This window comes from Electrophorus electricus, chromosome 13 (assembly GCF_041902795.1).
Source record: "Electrophorus electricus isolate QZ-2024a chromosome 13, ASM4190279v1, whole genome shotgun sequence".
In the NCBI taxonomy this organism is placed as follows: Eukaryota; Metazoa; Chordata; class Actinopteri; order Gymnotiformes; family Gymnotidae; genus Electrophorus; species Electrophorus electricus.
The window spans coordinates 18,561,811-18,578,288 of record NC_137509.1 but is presented as its reverse complement, the minus strand read 5'-3'; the positions used below and the strand labels follow the sequence as shown (position 1 = coordinate 18,578,288).

Genomic DNA, 16,478 nt, shown 5'->3' with positions numbered 1-16,478 from the left:
AGTTGGAGAGTAAATGAAAGTGATGCAAAAAAAAACTTACAGCATCTGCTATTCCCAGGTGCTAACAGATAGTTTTTTTTATTAATCACTGCACTTCACATTTGAGCATGTCAGCTTGAAAGTAAATTAAAGTGATGCAAGAAAAGCTTACAGCACCTGGTATTCCTAGGTAGGGTCCCACCTCAGTACTATTCAGGCCCAAACTTGCTTAGCTTCCAAGGTCAGATGAGATTGGGCGTTCTCAAGCTGGTGTGGCCGTAAGCCTTAAACACTTACTCAAATTGCCTAATCATAGCAAATATGATCAAAGACCAATCTGACAATTTTTTTTATTAATCCCTGCACTTGACATTCTAGAATGTTATCTTGAATGTAATTAAATGATGCAATAAAAGCTTACAATACGGAGCTGGTATACTGAGGCACTAATTATTCACTGCACTTCAAATTTGAACATGATAGATTGAACATAAATTAAAGGGATGCAAACAATCTTACAGCACCTGCTATTCCCTGGTACTAAAATATTTCTATTTAATCTGTACACTTCACATACAAGCTTGTCAGTTGCAGATTAAAGTAAAGTGATGCAACAAAAACTTACAGCATCTGCTATTCCCAGGTGCTAACAGATAGTTTTTTTAATTAATCACTGCATTTCACATCCTAGCATGTCATCTTGACAGTAAATTAAAGTGATGCAAGAGAAGCTTACAGCATCTCGTAGTCCAATGTGCTAACATATAGTTTTTTGATGAATCACTGCACTTCACATTCAGGCATGTGAGTTGGAGAGTAAATGAAAGTGATGCAAAAAAAACTTACAGCATCTGCTATTCCCAGGTGCTAACAGATAGTTTGAGTTAATTATTCACTGCACTTCAAATTTGAACATGATAGCTTGAACATAAATTAAAGGGATGCAATACAATCTTACAGCACCTGCTATTCCCTGGTACTAAAATATTTCTATTTAATCTGTACACTTCACATACAAGCTTGTCAGTTGCAGATTAAAGTAAAGTGATGCAACAAAAACTTACAGCATTTGCTATTCCCAGGTGCTAACAGATAGTTTTTTTTATTAATCACTGCACTTCACATTTGAGCATGTCAGCTTGAAAGTAAATTAAAGTGATGCAAGAAAAGCTTACAGCACCTGGTATTCCTAGGTAGGGTCCCACCTCAGTACTATTCAGGCCCAAACTTGCTTAGCTTCCAAGGTCAGATGAGATTGGGCGTTCTCAAGCTGGTGTGGCCGTAAGCCTTAAACACTTACTCAAATTGCCTAATCATAGCAAATATGATCAAAGACCAATCTGACAATTTTTTTTATTAATCCCTGCACTTGACATTCTAGAATGTTATCTTGAATGTAATTAAATGATGCAATAAAAGCTTACAATACGGAGCTGGTATACTGAGGCACTAATTATTCACTGCACTTCAAATTTGAACATGATAGATTGAACATAAATTAAAGGGATGCAAACAATCTTACAGCACCTGCTATTCCCTGGTACTAAAATATTTCTATTTAATCTGTACACTTCACATACAAGCTTGTCAGTTGCAGATTAAAGTAAAGTGATGCAACAAAAACTTACAGCATCTGCTATTCCCAGGTGCTAACAGATAGTTTTTTTAATTAATCACTGCATTTCACATCCTAGCATGTCATCTTGACAGTAAATTAAAGTGATGCAAGAGAAGCTTACAGCATCTCGTAGTCCAATGTGCTAACATATAGTTTTTTGATGAATCACTGCACTTCACATTCAGGCATGTGAGTTGGAGAGTAAATGAAAGTGATGCAAAAAAAACTTACAGCATCTGCTATTCCCAGGTGCTAACAGATAGTTTGAGTTAATTATTCACTGCACTTCAAATTTGAACATGATAGCTTGAACATAAATTAAAGGGATGCAATACAATCTTACAGCACCTGCTATTCCCTGGTACTAAAATATTTCTATTTAATCTGTACACTTCACATACAAGCTTGTCAGTTGCAGATTAAAGTAAAGTGGTGCAACAAAAACTTACAGCATTTGCTATTCCCAGGTGCTAACAGATATTTTTTTTAATTAATCACTGCACTTCACATCCTAGCATGTCATCTTGAAAGTAAATTAAAGTGATGCAAGAGAAGCTTACAGCATCTCGTTGTCCAAGGTGCTAACAGATAGATTTTTGAGGAATCACTGCACTTCACATTCAGGCATGTGAGTTGGAGAGTAAATGAAAGTGATGCAAAAAAAACTTACAGCATCTGCTATTCCCAGGTGCTAACAGATAGTTTTTTTTATTAATCACTGCACTTCACATTTGAGCATGTCAGCTTGAAAGTAAATTAAAGTGATGCAAGAAAAGCTTACAGCACCTGGTATTCCTAGGTAGGGTCCCACCTCAGTACTATTCAGGCCCAAACTTGCTTAGCTTCCAAGGTCAGATGAGATTGGGCGTTCTCAAGCTGGTGTGGCCGTAAGCCTTAAACACTTACTCAAATTGCCTAATCATAGCAAATATGATCAAAGACCAATCTGACAATTTTTTTTATTAATCCCTGCACTTGACATTCTAGAATGTTATCTTGAATGTAATTAAATGATGCAATAAAAGCTTACAATACGGAGCTGGTATACGGAGGCACTAATTATTCACTGCACTTCAAATTTGAACATGATAGCTTGAACATAAATTAAAGGGATGCAAACAATCTTACAGCACCTGCTATTCCCTGATACTAAAATATTTCTATTTAATCTGTACACTTCACATACAAGCTTGTCAGTTGCAGATTAAAGTAAAGTGATGCAACAAAAACTTACAGCATCTGCTATTCCCAGGTGCTAACAGATAGTTTTTTTAATTAATCACTGCATTTCACATCCTAGCATGTCATCTTGACAGTAAATTAAAGTGATGCAAGAGAAGCTTACAGCATCTCGTAGTCCAATGTGCTAACATATAGTTTTTTGATGAATCACTGCACTTCACATTCAGGCATGTGAGTTGGAGAGTAAATGAAAGTGATGCAAAAAAAACTTACAGCATCTGCTATTCCCAGGTGCTAACAGATAGTTTGAGTTAATTATTCACTGCACTTCAAATTTGAACATGATAGCTTGAACATAAATTAAAGGGATGCAATACAATCTTACAGCACCTGCTATTCCCTGGTACTAAAATATTTCTATTTAATCTGTACACTTCACATACAAGCTTGTCAGTTGCAGATTAAAGTAAAGTGATGCAACAAAAACTTACAGCATTTGCTATTCCCAGGTGCTAACAGATAGTTTTTTTTATTAATCACTGCACTTCACATTTGAGCATGTCAGCTTGAAAGTAAATTAAAGTGATGCAAGAAAAGCTTACAGCACCTGGTATTCCTAGGTAGGGTCCCACCTCAGTACTATTCAGGCCCAAACTTGCTTAGCTTCCAAGGTCAGATGAGATTGGGCGTTCTCAAGCTGGTGTGGCCGTAAGCCTTAAACACTTACTCAAATTGCCTAATCATAGCAAATATGATCAAAGACCAATCTGACAATTTTTTTTATTAATCCCTGCACTTGACATTCTAGAATGTTATCTTCAATGTAATTAAATGATGCAATAAAAGCTTACAATACGGAGCTGGTATACTGAGGCACTAATTATTCACTGCACTTCAAATTTGAACATGATAGATTGAACATAAATTAAAGGGATGCAAACAATCTTACAGCACCTGCTATTCCCTGGTACTAAAATATTTCTATTTAATCTGTACACTTCACATACAAGCTTGTCAGTTGCAGATTAAAGTAAAGTGATGCAACAAAAACTTACAGCATCTGCTATTCCCAGGTGCTAACAGATAGTTTTTTTAATTAATCACTGCATTTCACATCCTAGCATGTCATCTTGACAGTAAATTAAAGTGATGCAAGAGAAGCTTACAGCATCTCGTAGTCCAATGTGCTAACATATAGTTTTTTGATGAATCACTGCACTTCACATTCAGGCATGTGAGTTGGAGAGTAAATGAAAGTGATGCAAAAAAAACTTACAGCATCTGCTATTCCCAGGTGCTAACAGATAGTTTGAGTTAATTATTCACTGCACTTCAAATTTGAACATGATAGCTTGAACATAAATTAAAGGGATGCAATACAATCTTACAGCACCTGCTATTCCCTGGTACTAAAATATTTCTATTTAATCTGTACACTTCACATACAAGCTTGTCAGTTGCAGATTAAAGTAAAGTGGTGCAACAAAAACTTACAGCATTTGCTATTCCCAGGTGCTAACAGATATTTTTTTTAATTAATCACTGCACTTCACATCCTAGCATGTCATCTTGAAAGTAAATTAAAGTGATGCAAGAGAAGCTTACAGCATCTCGTTGTCCAAGGTGCTAACAGATAGATTTTTGAGGAATCACTGCACTTCACATTCAGGCATGTGAGTTGGAGAGTAAATGAAAGTGATGCAAAAAAAACTTACAGCATCTGCTATTCCCAGGTGCTAACAGATAGTTTTTTTTATTAATCACTGCACTTCACATTTGAGCATGTCAGCTTGAAAGTAAATTAAAGTGATGCAAGAAAAGCTTACAGCACCTGGTATTCCTAGGTAGGGTCCCACCTCAGTACTATTCAGGCCCAAACTTGCTTAGCTTCCAAGGTCAGATGAGATTGGGCGTTCTCAAGCTGGTGTGGCCGTAAGCCTTAAACACTTACTCAAATTGCCTAATCATAGCAAATATGATCAAAGACCAATCTGACAATTTTTTTTATTAATCCCTGCACTTGACATTCTAGAATGTTATCTTGAATGTAATTAAATGATGCAATAAAAGCTTACAATACGGAGCTGGTATACGGAGGCACTAATTATTCACTGCACTTCAAATTTGAACATGATAGCTTGAACATAAATTAAAGGGATGCAAACAATCTTACAGCACCTGCTATTCCCTGATACTAAAATATTTCTATTTAATCTGTACACTTCACATACAAGCTTGTCAGTTGCAGATTAAAGTAAAGTGATGCAACAAAAACTTACAGCATCTGCTATTCCCAGGTGCTAACAGATAGTTTTTTTAATTAATCACTGCATTTCACATCCTAGCATGTCATCTTGACAGTAAATTAAAGTGATGCAAGAGAAGCTTACAGCATCTCGTAGTCCAATGTGCTAACATATAGTTTTTTGATGAATCACTGCACTTCACATTCAGGCATGTGAGTTGGAGAGTAAATGAAAGTGATGCAAAAAAAACTTACAGCATCTGCTATTCCCAGGTGCTAACAGATAGTTTGAGTTAATTATTCACTGCACTTCAAATTTGAACATGATAGCTTGAACATAAATTAAAGGGATGCAATACAATCTTACAGCACCTGCTATTCCCTGGTACTAAAATATTTCTATTTAATCTGTACACTTCACATACAAGCTTGTCAGTTGCAGATTAAAGTAAAGTGGTGCAACAAAAACTTACAGCATTTGCTATTCCCAGGTGCTAACAGATATTTTTTTTAATTAATCACTGCACTTCACATCCTAGCATGTCATCTTGAAAGTAAATTAAAGTGATGCAAGAGAAGCTTACAGCATCTCGTTGTCCAAGGTGCTAACAGATAGATTTTTGAGGAATCACTGCACTTCACATTCAGGCATGTGAGTTGGAGAGTAAATGAAAGTGATGCAAAAAAAACTTACAGCATCTGCTATTCCCAGGTGCTAACAGATAGTTTTTTTTATTAATCACTGCACTTCACATTTGAGCATGTCAGCTTGAAAGTAAATTAAAGTGATGCAAGAAAAGCTTACAGCACCTGGTATTCCTAGGTAGGGTCCCACCTCAGTACTATTCAGGCCCAAACTTGCTTAGCTTCCAAGGTCAGATGAGATTGGGCGTTCTCAAGCTGGTGTGGCCGTAAGCCTTAAACACTTACTCAAATTGCCTAATCATAGCAAATATGATCAAAGACCAATCTGACAATTTTTTTTATTAATCCCTGCACTTGACATTCTAGAATGTTATCTTGAATCTAATTAAATGATGCAATAAAAGCTTACAATACGGAGCTGGTATACGGAGGCACTAATTATTCACTGCACTTCAAATTTGAACATGATAGCTTGAACATAAATTAAAGGGATGCAAACAATCTTACAGCACCTGCTATTCCCTGATACTAAAATATTTCTATTTAATCTGTACACTTCACATACAAGCTTGTCAGTTGCAGATTAAAGTAAAGTGATGCAACAAAAACTTACAGCATCTGCTATTCCCAGGTGCTAACAGATAGTTTTTTTAATTAATCACTGCATTTCACATCCTAGCATGTCATCTTGACAGTAAATTAAAGTGATGCAAGAGAAGCTTACAGCATCTCGTAGTCCAATGTGCTAACATATAGTTTTTTGATGAATCACTGCACTTCACATTCAGGCATGTGAGTTGGAGAGTAAATGAAAGTGATGCAAAAAAAACTTACAGCATCTGCTATTCCCAGGTGCTAACAGATAGTTTTTTTTATTAATCACTGCACTTCACATTTGAGCATGTCAGCTTGAAAGTAAATTAAAGTGATGCAAGAAAAGCTTACAGCACCTGGTATTCCTAGGTAGGGTCCCACCTCAGTACTATTCAGGCCCAAACTTGCTTAGCTTCCAAAGTCAGATGAGATTGGGCGTTCTCAAGCTGGTGTGGCCGTAAGCCTTAAACACTTACTCAAATTGCCTAATCATAGCAAATATGATCAAAGACCAATCTGACAATTTTTTTTATTAATCCCTGCACTTGACATTCTAGAATGTTATCTTGAATGTAATTAAATGATGCAATAAAAGCTTACAATACGGAGCTGGTATACGGAGGCACTAATTATTCACTGCACTTCAAATTTGAACATGATAGCTTGAACATAAATTAAAGGGATGCAAACAATCTTACAGCACCTGCTATTCCCTGATACTAAAATATTTCTATTTAATCTGTACACTTCACATACAAGCTTGTCAGTTGCAGATTAAAGTAAAGTGATGCAACAAAAACTTACAGCATCTGCTATTCCCAGGTGCTAACAGATAGTTTTTTTAATTAATCACTGCATTTCACATCCTAGCATGTCATCTTGACAGTAAATTAAAGTGATGCAAGAGAAGCTTACAGCATCTCGTAGTCCAATGTGCTAACATATAGTTTTTTGATGAATCACTGCACTTCACATTCAGGCATGTGAATTGGAGAGTAAATGAAAGTGATGCAAAAAAAACTTACAGCATCTGCTATTCCCAGGTGCTAACAGATAGTTTGAGTTAATTATTCATTGCACTTCAAATTTGAACATGATAGCTTGAACATAAATTAAAGGGATGCAATACAATCTTACAGCACCTGCTATTCCCTGGTACTAAAATATTTCTATTTAATCTGTACACTTCACATACAAGCTTGTCAGTTGCAGATTAAAGTAAAGTGATGCAACAAAAACTTACAGCATCTGCTATTCCCAGGTGCTAACAGATAGTTTTTTTAATTAATCACTGCATTTGACATCTTAGCATGTCATCTTGACAGTAAATTAAAGTGATTCAAGAGAAGCTTACAGCATCTCGTAGTCCAAGGTGCTAACAGATAGTTTTTTGAGGAATCACTGCACTTCACATTCAGGCATGTGAGTTGGAGAGTAAATGAAAGTGATGCAAAAAAAACTTACAGCATCGGCTATTCCCAGGTGCTAACAGATGGTTTTTTTTATTAATCACTGCACTTCACATTTGAGCATGTCAACTTGAAAGTAAATTAAAGTGATGCAAGAAAAGCTTGCAGCACCTGGTATTCCTAGGTAGAGTCCCACCTCAGTACTATCCAGGCCCAAACTTGCTTAGCTTCCAAGGTCAGATGAGCTTGGGCATTCTCAAGCTGGTGTGGCCGTAAGCCGTAAACACTTACTCAAATTGCCTAATCATAGCAAATATGATCAAAGACCAATCTGACAATTTTTTTTATTAATCCCTGCACTTGACATTCTAGAATGTTATCTTGAATGTAAATTAAATGATGCAATAAAAGCTTACAACATCTGGTATACGGAGACACTAACAGACAGTTTTTTGATGAATCACTGCACTTCACATTCAGGCATGTGAGTTGGAGAGTAAATGAAAGTGATGCAAAAAAAACTTACATCATCTGCTATTCCCAGGTGCTAACTGATAGTTTTTTTTATTAATCACTGCACTTCACATTTGAGCATGTCAGCTTGAAAGTAAATTAAAGTGATGCAAGAAAAGCTTACAGCACCTGGTATTCCTAGGTAGGGTCCCACCTCAGTACTATCTAGGCCCAAACTTGCTTAGCTTCCAAGGTCAGATGAGATTCGGCGTTCTCAAGCTGGTGTGGCCGTAAGCCTTAAACACTTACTCAAATTGCCTAATCATAGCAAATATGATCAAAGACCAATCTGACAATTTTTTTTATTAATCCCTGCACTTGACATTCTAGAATGTTATCTTGAATGTAAATTAAATGATGCAATAAAAGCTTACAACATCTGGTATACGGAGGCACTAACAGACAGTTTTTTGATGAATCACTGCACTTCACATTCAGGCATGTGAGTTGGAGAGTAAATGAAAGTGATGCAAAAAAAACTTACAGCATCTGCTATTCCCAGGTGCTAACAGATAGTTTTTTTTATTAATCATTGCATTTCACATCCTAGCATGTCATCTTGACAGTAAATTAAATTGATGCGAGAGAAGCTTACAGCATCTCGTAGTCCAAGTTGCTAACAGATAGTTTTTGATGAATCACTGCACTTCACATTTAGGCACGTGAGTTGGAGAGTAAATGAAAGTGATGCAAAAAAAACTTACAGCATCTGCTATTCCCAGGTGCTAACAGATAGTTTTTTTTATTAATCACTGCACTTCACATTTGAGCATGTCAGCTTGAAAGTAAATTAAAGTGATGCAATAAAAGCTTACAGCACCTGGTATTCCTAGGGAGGGTCCCACCTCAGTACTATCCAGGCCCAAACTTGCTTAGCTTCCAAGGTCAGATGAGATTGGGCGTTCTCAAGATGGTGTGGCCGTAAGCTTTAAACACTTACTCAAATTTCCTAATCATAGCAAATATGATCAAAGACCAATCTGACAATTTTTTTTATTAATCCCTGCACTTGACATTCTAGAATGTTATCTTGAATGTAAATTAAATGATGCAATAAAAGCTTACAACATATGGTATACGGAGGCACTAACAGACAGTTTTTTGATGAATCACTGCACTTCACATTCAGGCATGTGAGTTGGAGAGTAAATGAAAGTGATGCAAAAAAAAACGTACAGCATCTGCTATTCCCAGGTGCTAACAGATAGTTTAAGTTAATTATTCACTGCACTTCAAATTTGAACATGATAGCTTGAACATAAATTAAAGGGATGCAATACAATCTTACAGCACCTGCTATTCCCTGGTACTAAAATATTTCTATTTAATCTGTACACTTCACATATAAACTTGTCAGTTGCAGATTAAAGTAAAGTGATGCAACAAAAACTTACAGCATCTGCTATTCCCAGGTGCTAACAGACAGTTTGAGTTAATTATTCACTGCACTTCAAATTTGAACATGATAGCTTGAAAATAAATTAAAGGGATGCAATACAATCTTACAGCACCTGCTATTCCCTGGTACTAAAATATTTCTATTTAATCTGTACACTTCACATACAAGCTTGTCAGTTGCAGATTAAAGTAAAGTGATGCAACAAAAACTTACAGCATCTGCTATTCCCAGGTGCTAACAGATAGTTTTTTTAATTAATCACTGCATTTCACATCCTAGCATGTCATCTTGACAGTAAATTAAATTGATGCGAGAGAAGCTTACAGCATCTCGTAGTCCAAGTTGCTAACAGATAGTTTTTGATGAATCACTGCACTTCACATTTAGGCACGTGAGTTGGAGAGTAAATGAAAGTGATACAAAAAAAACTTACAGCATCTGCTATTCCCAGGTGCTAACAGATAGTTTTTTTTATTAATCACTGCACTTCACATTTGAGCATGTCAGCTTGAAAGTAAATTAAAGTGATGCAATAAAAGCTTACAGCACCTGGTATTCCTAGGTAGGGTCCCACCTCAGTACTATCCAGGCCCAAACTTGCTTAGCTTCCAAGGTCAGATGAGATTGGGCGTTCTCAAGATGGTGTGGCCGTAAGCTTTAAACACTTACTCAAATTTCCTAATCATAGCAAATATGATCAAAGACCAATCTGACAATTTTTTTTATTAATCCCTGCACTTGACATTCTAGAATGGTATCTTGAATGTAAATTAAATGATGCAATAAAAGCTTACAACATCTGGTATACGGAGGCACTAACAGAGAGTTTTTTGATGAATCACTGCACTTCACATTCAGGCATGTGAGTTGGAGAGTAAATGAAAGTGATGCAAAAAAAAACGTACAGCATCTGCTATTCCCAGGTGCTAACAGATAGTTTAAGTTAATTATTCACTGCACTTCAAATTTGAACATGATAGCTTGAACATAAATTAAAGGGATGCAATACAATCTTACAGCACCTGCTATTCCCTGGTACTAAAATATTTCTATTTAATCTGTACACTTCACATATAAGCTTGTCAGTTGCAGATTAAAGTAAAGTGATGCAACAAAAACTTACAGCATCTGCTATTCCCAGGTGCTAACAGACAGTTTGAGTTAATTATTCACTGCACTTCAAATTTGAACATGATAGCTTGAAAATAAATTAAAGGGATGCAATACAATCTTACAGCACCTGCTATTCCCTGGTACTAAAATATTTCTATTTAATCTGTACACTTCACATACAAGCTTGTCAGTTGCAGATTAAAGTAAAGTGATGCAACAAAAACTTACAGCATCTGCTATTCCCAGGTGCTAACAGATAGTTTTTTTAATTAATCACTGCATTTCACATCCTAGCATGTCATCTTGACAGTAAATTAAATTGATGCGAGAGAAGCTTACAGCATCTCGTAGTCCAAGTTGCTAACAGATAGTTTTTGATGAATCACTGCACTTCACATTTAGGCACGTGAGTTGGAGAGTAAATGAAAGTGATACAAAAAAAACTTACAGCATCTGCTATTCCCAGGTGCTAACAGATAGTTTTTTTTATTAATCACTGCACTTCACATTTGAGCATGTCAGCTTGAAAGTAAATTAAAGTGATGCAAGAAAAGCTTACAGCACCTGGTATTCCTAGGTAGGGTCCCACCTCAGTACTATCCAGGCCTAAACTTGCTTAGCTTCCAAGGTCAGATGAGATTGGGCGTTCTCAAGCTGGTGTGGCCGTAACCCTTAAACACTTACTCAAATTGCCTAATCATAGCAAATATGATCAAAGACCAATCTGACAATTTTTTTTATTAATCCCTGCAATTGACATTCTAGAATGTTATCTTGAATGTAAATTAAATGATGCAATAAAAGCTTACAACATCTGGTATACGGAGGCACTAACAGACAGTTTTTTGATGAATCACTGCACTTCACATTCAGGCATGTGAGTTGGAGAGTAAATGAAAGTGATGCAAAAAAAACTTACAGCATCTGCTATTCCCAGGTGCTAACTGATAGTTTTTTTTATTAATCACTGCACTTCACATTTGAGCATGTCAGCTTGAAAGTAAATTAAAGTGATGCAAGAAAAGCTTACAGCACCTGGTATTCCTAGGTAGGGTCCCACCTCAGTGCTATCTAGGCCCAAACTTGCTTAGCTTCCAAGGTCAGAGGAGATTCGGCGTTCTCAATCTGGTGTGGCCGTAAGCCTTAAACACTTACTCAAATTGCCTAATCATAGCAAATATGATCAAAGACCAATCTGACAATTTTTTTTATTAATCCCTGCACTTGACATTCTAGAATGTTATCTTGAATGTAAATTAAATGATGCAATAAAAGCTTACAACATCTGGTATACGGAGGCACTAACAGACAGTTTTTTGATGAATCACTGCACTTCACATTCAGGCATGTGAGTTGGAGAGTAAATGAAAGTGATGCAAAAAAAAACGTACAGCATCTGCTATTCCCAGGTGCTAACAGATAGTTTAAGTTAATTATTCACTGCACTTCAAATTTGAACATGATAGCTTGAACATAAATTAAAGGGATGCAATACAATCTTACAGCACCTGCTATTCCCTGGTACTAAAATATTTCTATTTAATCTGTACACTTCACATACAAGCTTGTCAGTTGCAGATTAAAGTAAAGTGATGCAACAAAAACTTACAGCATCTGCTATTCCCAGGTGCTAACAGATAGTTTTTTTAATTAATCACTGCATTTCACATCCTAGCATGTCATCTTGACAGTAAATTAAATTGATGCGAGAGAAGCTTACAGCATCTCGTAGTCCAAGTTGCTAACAGATAGTTTTTGATGAATCACTGCACTTCACATTTAGGCACGTGAGTTGGAGAGTAAATGAAAGTGATGCAAAAAAAACTTACAGCATCTGCTATTCCCAGGTGCTAACAGATAGTTTTTTTTATTAATCACTGCACTTCACATTTGAGCATGTCAGCTTGAAAGTAAATTAAAGTGATGCAATAAAAGCTTACAGCACCTGGTATTCCTAGGTAGGGTCCCACCTCAGTACTATCCAGGCCCAAACTTGCTTAGCTTCCAAGGTCAGATGAGATTGGGCGTTCTCAAGCTGGTGTGGCCGTAAGCTTTAAACACTTACTCAAATTTCCTAATCATAGCAAATATGATCAAAGACCAATCTGACAATTTTTTTTATTAATCCCTGCACTTGACATTCTAGAATGGTATCTTGAATGTAAATTAAATGATGCAATAAAAGCTTACAACATCTGGTATACGGAGGAACTAACAGACAGATTTTTGATGAATCACTGCACTTCACATTCAGGCATGTGAGTTGGAGAGTAAATGAAAGTGATGCAAAAAAAAACGTACAGCATCTGCTATTCCCAGGTGCTAACAGATAGTTTAAGTTAATTATTCACTGCACTTCAAATTTGAACATGATAGCTTGAACATAAATTAAAGGGATGCAATACAATCTTACAGCACCTGCTATTCCCTGGTACTAAAATATTTCTATTTAATCTGTACACTTCACATACAAGCTTGTCAGTTGCAGATTAAAGTGATGCAACAAAAACTTACAGCATCTGCTATTCCCAGGTGCTAACAGATAGTTTGAGTTAATTATTCACTGCACTTCAAATTTGAACATGATAGCTTGAAAATAAATTAAAGGGATGCAATACAATCTTACAGCACCTGCTATTCCCTGGTACTAAAATATTTCTATTTAATCTGTACACTTCACATACAAGCTTGTCAGTTGCAGATTAAATTAAAGTGATGCAACAAAAACTTACAGCATCTGCTATTCCCAGGTGCTAACAGATAGTTTTTTTAATTAATCACTGCACTTCACACCCTAGCATGTCATCTTGACAGTAAATTAAAGTGATGCAAGAGAAGCTTACAGCATCTCGTAGTCCATGGTGCTAACAGATATTTTTTTGATGAATAACTGCACTTCACATTCAGGCATGTGAGTTGGAGAGTAAATGAAAGTGATGCAAAAAAAACTTACAGCATCTGCTATTCCCAGGTGCTAACAGATAGTTTTTTTTATTAATCACTGCACTTCACATTTGAGCATGTCAGCTTGAAAGTAAATTAAAGTGATGCAATAAAAGCTTACAGCACCTGGTATTCCTAGGTAGGGTCCCACCTCAGTACTATCCAGGCCCAAACTTGCTTAGCTTCCAAGGTCAGATGAGATTGGGCGTGCTCAAGCTGGTGCGGCCGTAAGATTTAAACACTTACTCAAATTTCCTAATCATAGCAAATATGATCAAAGACCAATGTGACAATTTTTTTTATTAATCCCTGCACTTGACATTCTAGAATGGTATCTTGAATGTAAATTAAATGATGCAATAAAAGCTTACAACATCTGGTATACGGAGGCACTAACAGACAGTTTTTTGATGAATCACTGCACTTCACATTCAGGCACGTGAGTTGGAGAGTAAATGAAAGTGATGCAAAAAAAACTTACAGCATCTGCTATTCCCAGGTGCTAACAGATAGTTTTTTTAATTAATCACTGCACTTCACATTTGAGCATGTCAGCTTGAAAGTAAATTAAAGTGATGCAAAAAAAACTTACAGCACCTGGTATTCCTAGGTAGGGTCCCACCTCAGTACTATCCAGGCCCAAACTTGCTTAGCTTCCAAGGTCAGATGAGATTGGGCGTTCTCAAGCTGGTGTGGCCGTAAGCTTTAAACACTTACTCAAATTTCCTAATCATAGCAAATATGATCAAAGACCAATCTGACAATTTTTTTTATTAATCCCTGCACTTGACATTCTAGAATGGTATCTTGAATGTAAATTAAATGATGCAATAAAAGCTTACAACATCTGGTATACGGAGGCACTAACAGAGAGTTTTTTGATGAATCACTGCACTTCACATTCAGGCATGTGAGTTGGAGAGTAAATGAAAGTGATGCAAAAAAAAACGTACAGCATCTGCTATTCCCAGGTGCTAACAGATAGTTTAAGTTAATTATTCACTGCACTTCAAATTTGAACATGATAGCTTGAACATAAATTAAAGGGATGCAATACAATCTTACAGCACCTGCTATTCCCTGGTACTAAAATATTTCTATTTAATCTGTACACTTCACATACAAGCTTGTCAGTTGCAGATTAAAGTAAAGTGATGCAACAAAAACTTACAGCATCTGCTATTCCCAGGTGCTAACAGATATTTTTTTTAATTAATCACTGCACTTCACATCCTAGCATGTCATCTTGACAGTAAATTAAAGTGATGCAAGAGAAGCTTACAGCATCTCGTAGTCCATGGTGCTAACAGATATTTTTTTGATGAATAACTGCACTTCACATTCAGGCATGTGAGTTGGAGAGTAAATGAAAGTGATGCAAAAAAGACTTACAGCATCTGCTATTCCCAGGTGCTAACAGATAGTTTTTTTAATTAATCACTGCACTTCACATTTGAGCATGTCAGCTTGAAAGTAAATTAAAGTGATGCAAGAAAAGCTTACAGCACCTGGTATTCCTAGGTAGGGTCCCACCTCAGTACTATCCAGGCCTAAACTTGCTTAGCTTCCAAGGTCAGATGAGATTGGGCGTTCTCAAGCTGGTGTGGCCGTAACCCTTAAACACTTACTCAAATTGCCTAATCATAGCAAATATGATCAAAGACCAATCTGACAATTTTTTTTATTAATCCCTGCAATTGACATTCTAGAATGTTATCTTGAATGTAAATTAAATGATGCAATAAAAGCTTACAACATCTGGTATACGGAGGCACTAACAGACAGTTTTTTGATGAATCACTGCACTTCACATTCAGGCATGTGAGTTGGAGAGTAAATGAAAGTGATGCAAAAAAAACTTACAGCATCTGCTATTCCCAGGTGCTAACTGATAGTTTTTTTTATTAATCACTGCACTTCACATTTGAGCATGTCAGCTTGAAAGTAAATTAAAGTGATGCAAGAAAAGCTTACAGCACCTGGTATTCCTAGGTAGGGTCCCACCTCAGTGCTATCTAGGCCCAAACTTGCTTAGCTTCCAAGGTCAGAGGAGATTCGGCGTTCTCAATCTGGTGTGGCCGTAAGCCTTAAACACTTACTCAAATTGCCTAATCATAGCAAATATGATCAAAGACCAATCTGACAATTTTTTTTATTAATCCCTGCACTTGACATTCTAGAATGTTATCTTGAATGTAAATTAAATGATGCAATAAAAGCTTACAACATCTGGTATACGGAGGCACTAACAGACAGTTTTTTGATGAATCACTGCACTTCACATTCAGGCATGTGAGTTGGAGAGTAAATGAAAGTGATGCAAAAAAAAACGTACAGCATCTGCTATTCCCAGGTGCTAACAGATAGTTTAAGTTAATTATTCACTGCACTTCAAATTTGAACATGATAGCTTGAACATAAATTAAAGGGATGCAATACAATCTTACAGCACCTGCTATTCCCTGGTACTAAAATATTTCTATTTAATCTGTACACTTCACATACAAGCTTGTCAGTTGCAGATTAAAGTAAAGTGATGCAACAAAAACTTACAGCATCTGCTATTCCCAGGTGCTAACAGATAGTTTTTTTAATTAATCACTGCATTTCACATCCTAGCATGTCATCTTGACAGTAAATTAAATTGATGCGAGAGAAGCTTACAGCATCTCGTAGTCCAAGTTGCTAACAGATAGTTTTTGATGAATCACTGCACTTCACATTTAGGCACGTGAGTTGGAGAGTAAATGAAAGTGATGCAAAAAAAACTTACAGCATCTGCTATTCCCAGGTGCTAACAGATAGTTTTTTTTATTAATCACTGCACTTCACATTTGA

At 36.4% G+C, this 16,478-nt stretch overlaps 1 non-coding gene and 17 pseudogenes across 1 annotated transcript; all 18 read right to left on the bottom strand.

Annotated features, from left to right (window-relative positions):
* Positions 1 to 144: 144 nt before the first annotated feature.
* On the bottom strand, positions 145 to 263 carry LOC145645093 (5S ribosomal RNA; annotated as a pseudogene).
* Positions 264 to 1,147: 884 nt separating this feature from the next.
* On the bottom strand, positions 1,148 to 1,266 carry LOC145645081 (5S ribosomal RNA; annotated as a pseudogene).
* A 1,105-nt stretch (positions 1,267 to 2,371) lies between these two features.
* Positions 2,372 to 2,490, bottom strand: LOC145645070 (5S ribosomal RNA; annotated as a pseudogene).
* An 884-nt stretch (positions 2,491 to 3,374) lies between these two features.
* LOC145645059 (5S ribosomal RNA) lies at positions 3,375 to 3,493 on the bottom strand (annotated as a pseudogene).
* A 1,105-nt stretch (positions 3,494 to 4,598) lies between these two features.
* LOC145645048 (5S ribosomal RNA) lies at positions 4,599 to 4,717 on the bottom strand (annotated as a pseudogene).
* Positions 4,718 to 5,822: 1,105 nt separating this feature from the next.
* Positions 5,823 to 5,941, bottom strand: LOC145645037 (5S ribosomal RNA; annotated as a pseudogene).
* A 666-nt stretch (positions 5,942 to 6,607) lies between these two features.
* Positions 6,608 to 6,726, bottom strand: LOC145648664 (5S ribosomal RNA; annotated as a pseudogene).
* Positions 6,727 to 7,831: 1,105 nt separating this feature from the next.
* LOC145650604 (5S ribosomal RNA) lies at positions 7,832 to 7,950 on the bottom strand (annotated as a pseudogene).
* Positions 7,951 to 8,302: 352 nt separating this feature from the next.
* On the bottom strand, positions 8,303 to 8,421 carry LOC145650308 (5S ribosomal RNA; annotated as a pseudogene).
* A 572-nt stretch (positions 8,422 to 8,993) lies between these two features.
* On the bottom strand, positions 8,994 to 9,112 carry LOC145647287 (5S ribosomal RNA; annotated as a pseudogene).
* Positions 9,113 to 10,121: 1,009 nt separating this feature from the next.
* LOC145647141 (5S ribosomal RNA) lies at positions 10,122 to 10,240 on the bottom strand (annotated as a pseudogene).
* A 1,009-nt stretch (positions 10,241 to 11,249) lies between these two features.
* Positions 11,250 to 11,368, bottom strand: LOC145650055 (5S ribosomal RNA; annotated as a pseudogene).
* Positions 11,369 to 11,720: 352 nt separating this feature from the next.
* On the bottom strand, positions 11,721 to 11,839 carry LOC145646058 (5S ribosomal RNA; annotated as a pseudogene).
* A 791-nt stretch (positions 11,840 to 12,630) lies between these two features.
* Positions 12,631 to 12,749, bottom strand: LOC145647537 (5S ribosomal RNA). Its single transcript, XR_014116349.1, has one exon. It is a non-coding gene; the product is annotated as a 5S ribosomal RNA (ribosomal RNA).
* Positions 12,750 to 13,754: 1,005 nt separating this feature from the next.
* LOC145649697 (5S ribosomal RNA) lies at positions 13,755 to 13,873 on the bottom strand (annotated as a pseudogene).
* A 352-nt stretch (positions 13,874 to 14,225) lies between these two features.
* Positions 14,226 to 14,344, bottom strand: LOC145647304 (5S ribosomal RNA; annotated as a pseudogene).
* Positions 14,345 to 15,136: 792 nt separating this feature from the next.
* On the bottom strand, positions 15,137 to 15,255 carry LOC145650054 (5S ribosomal RNA; annotated as a pseudogene).
* Positions 15,256 to 15,607: 352 nt separating this feature from the next.
* LOC145646057 (5S ribosomal RNA) lies at positions 15,608 to 15,726 on the bottom strand (annotated as a pseudogene).
* Between the last annotated feature and the right edge of the window lie 752 nt (positions 15,727 to 16,478).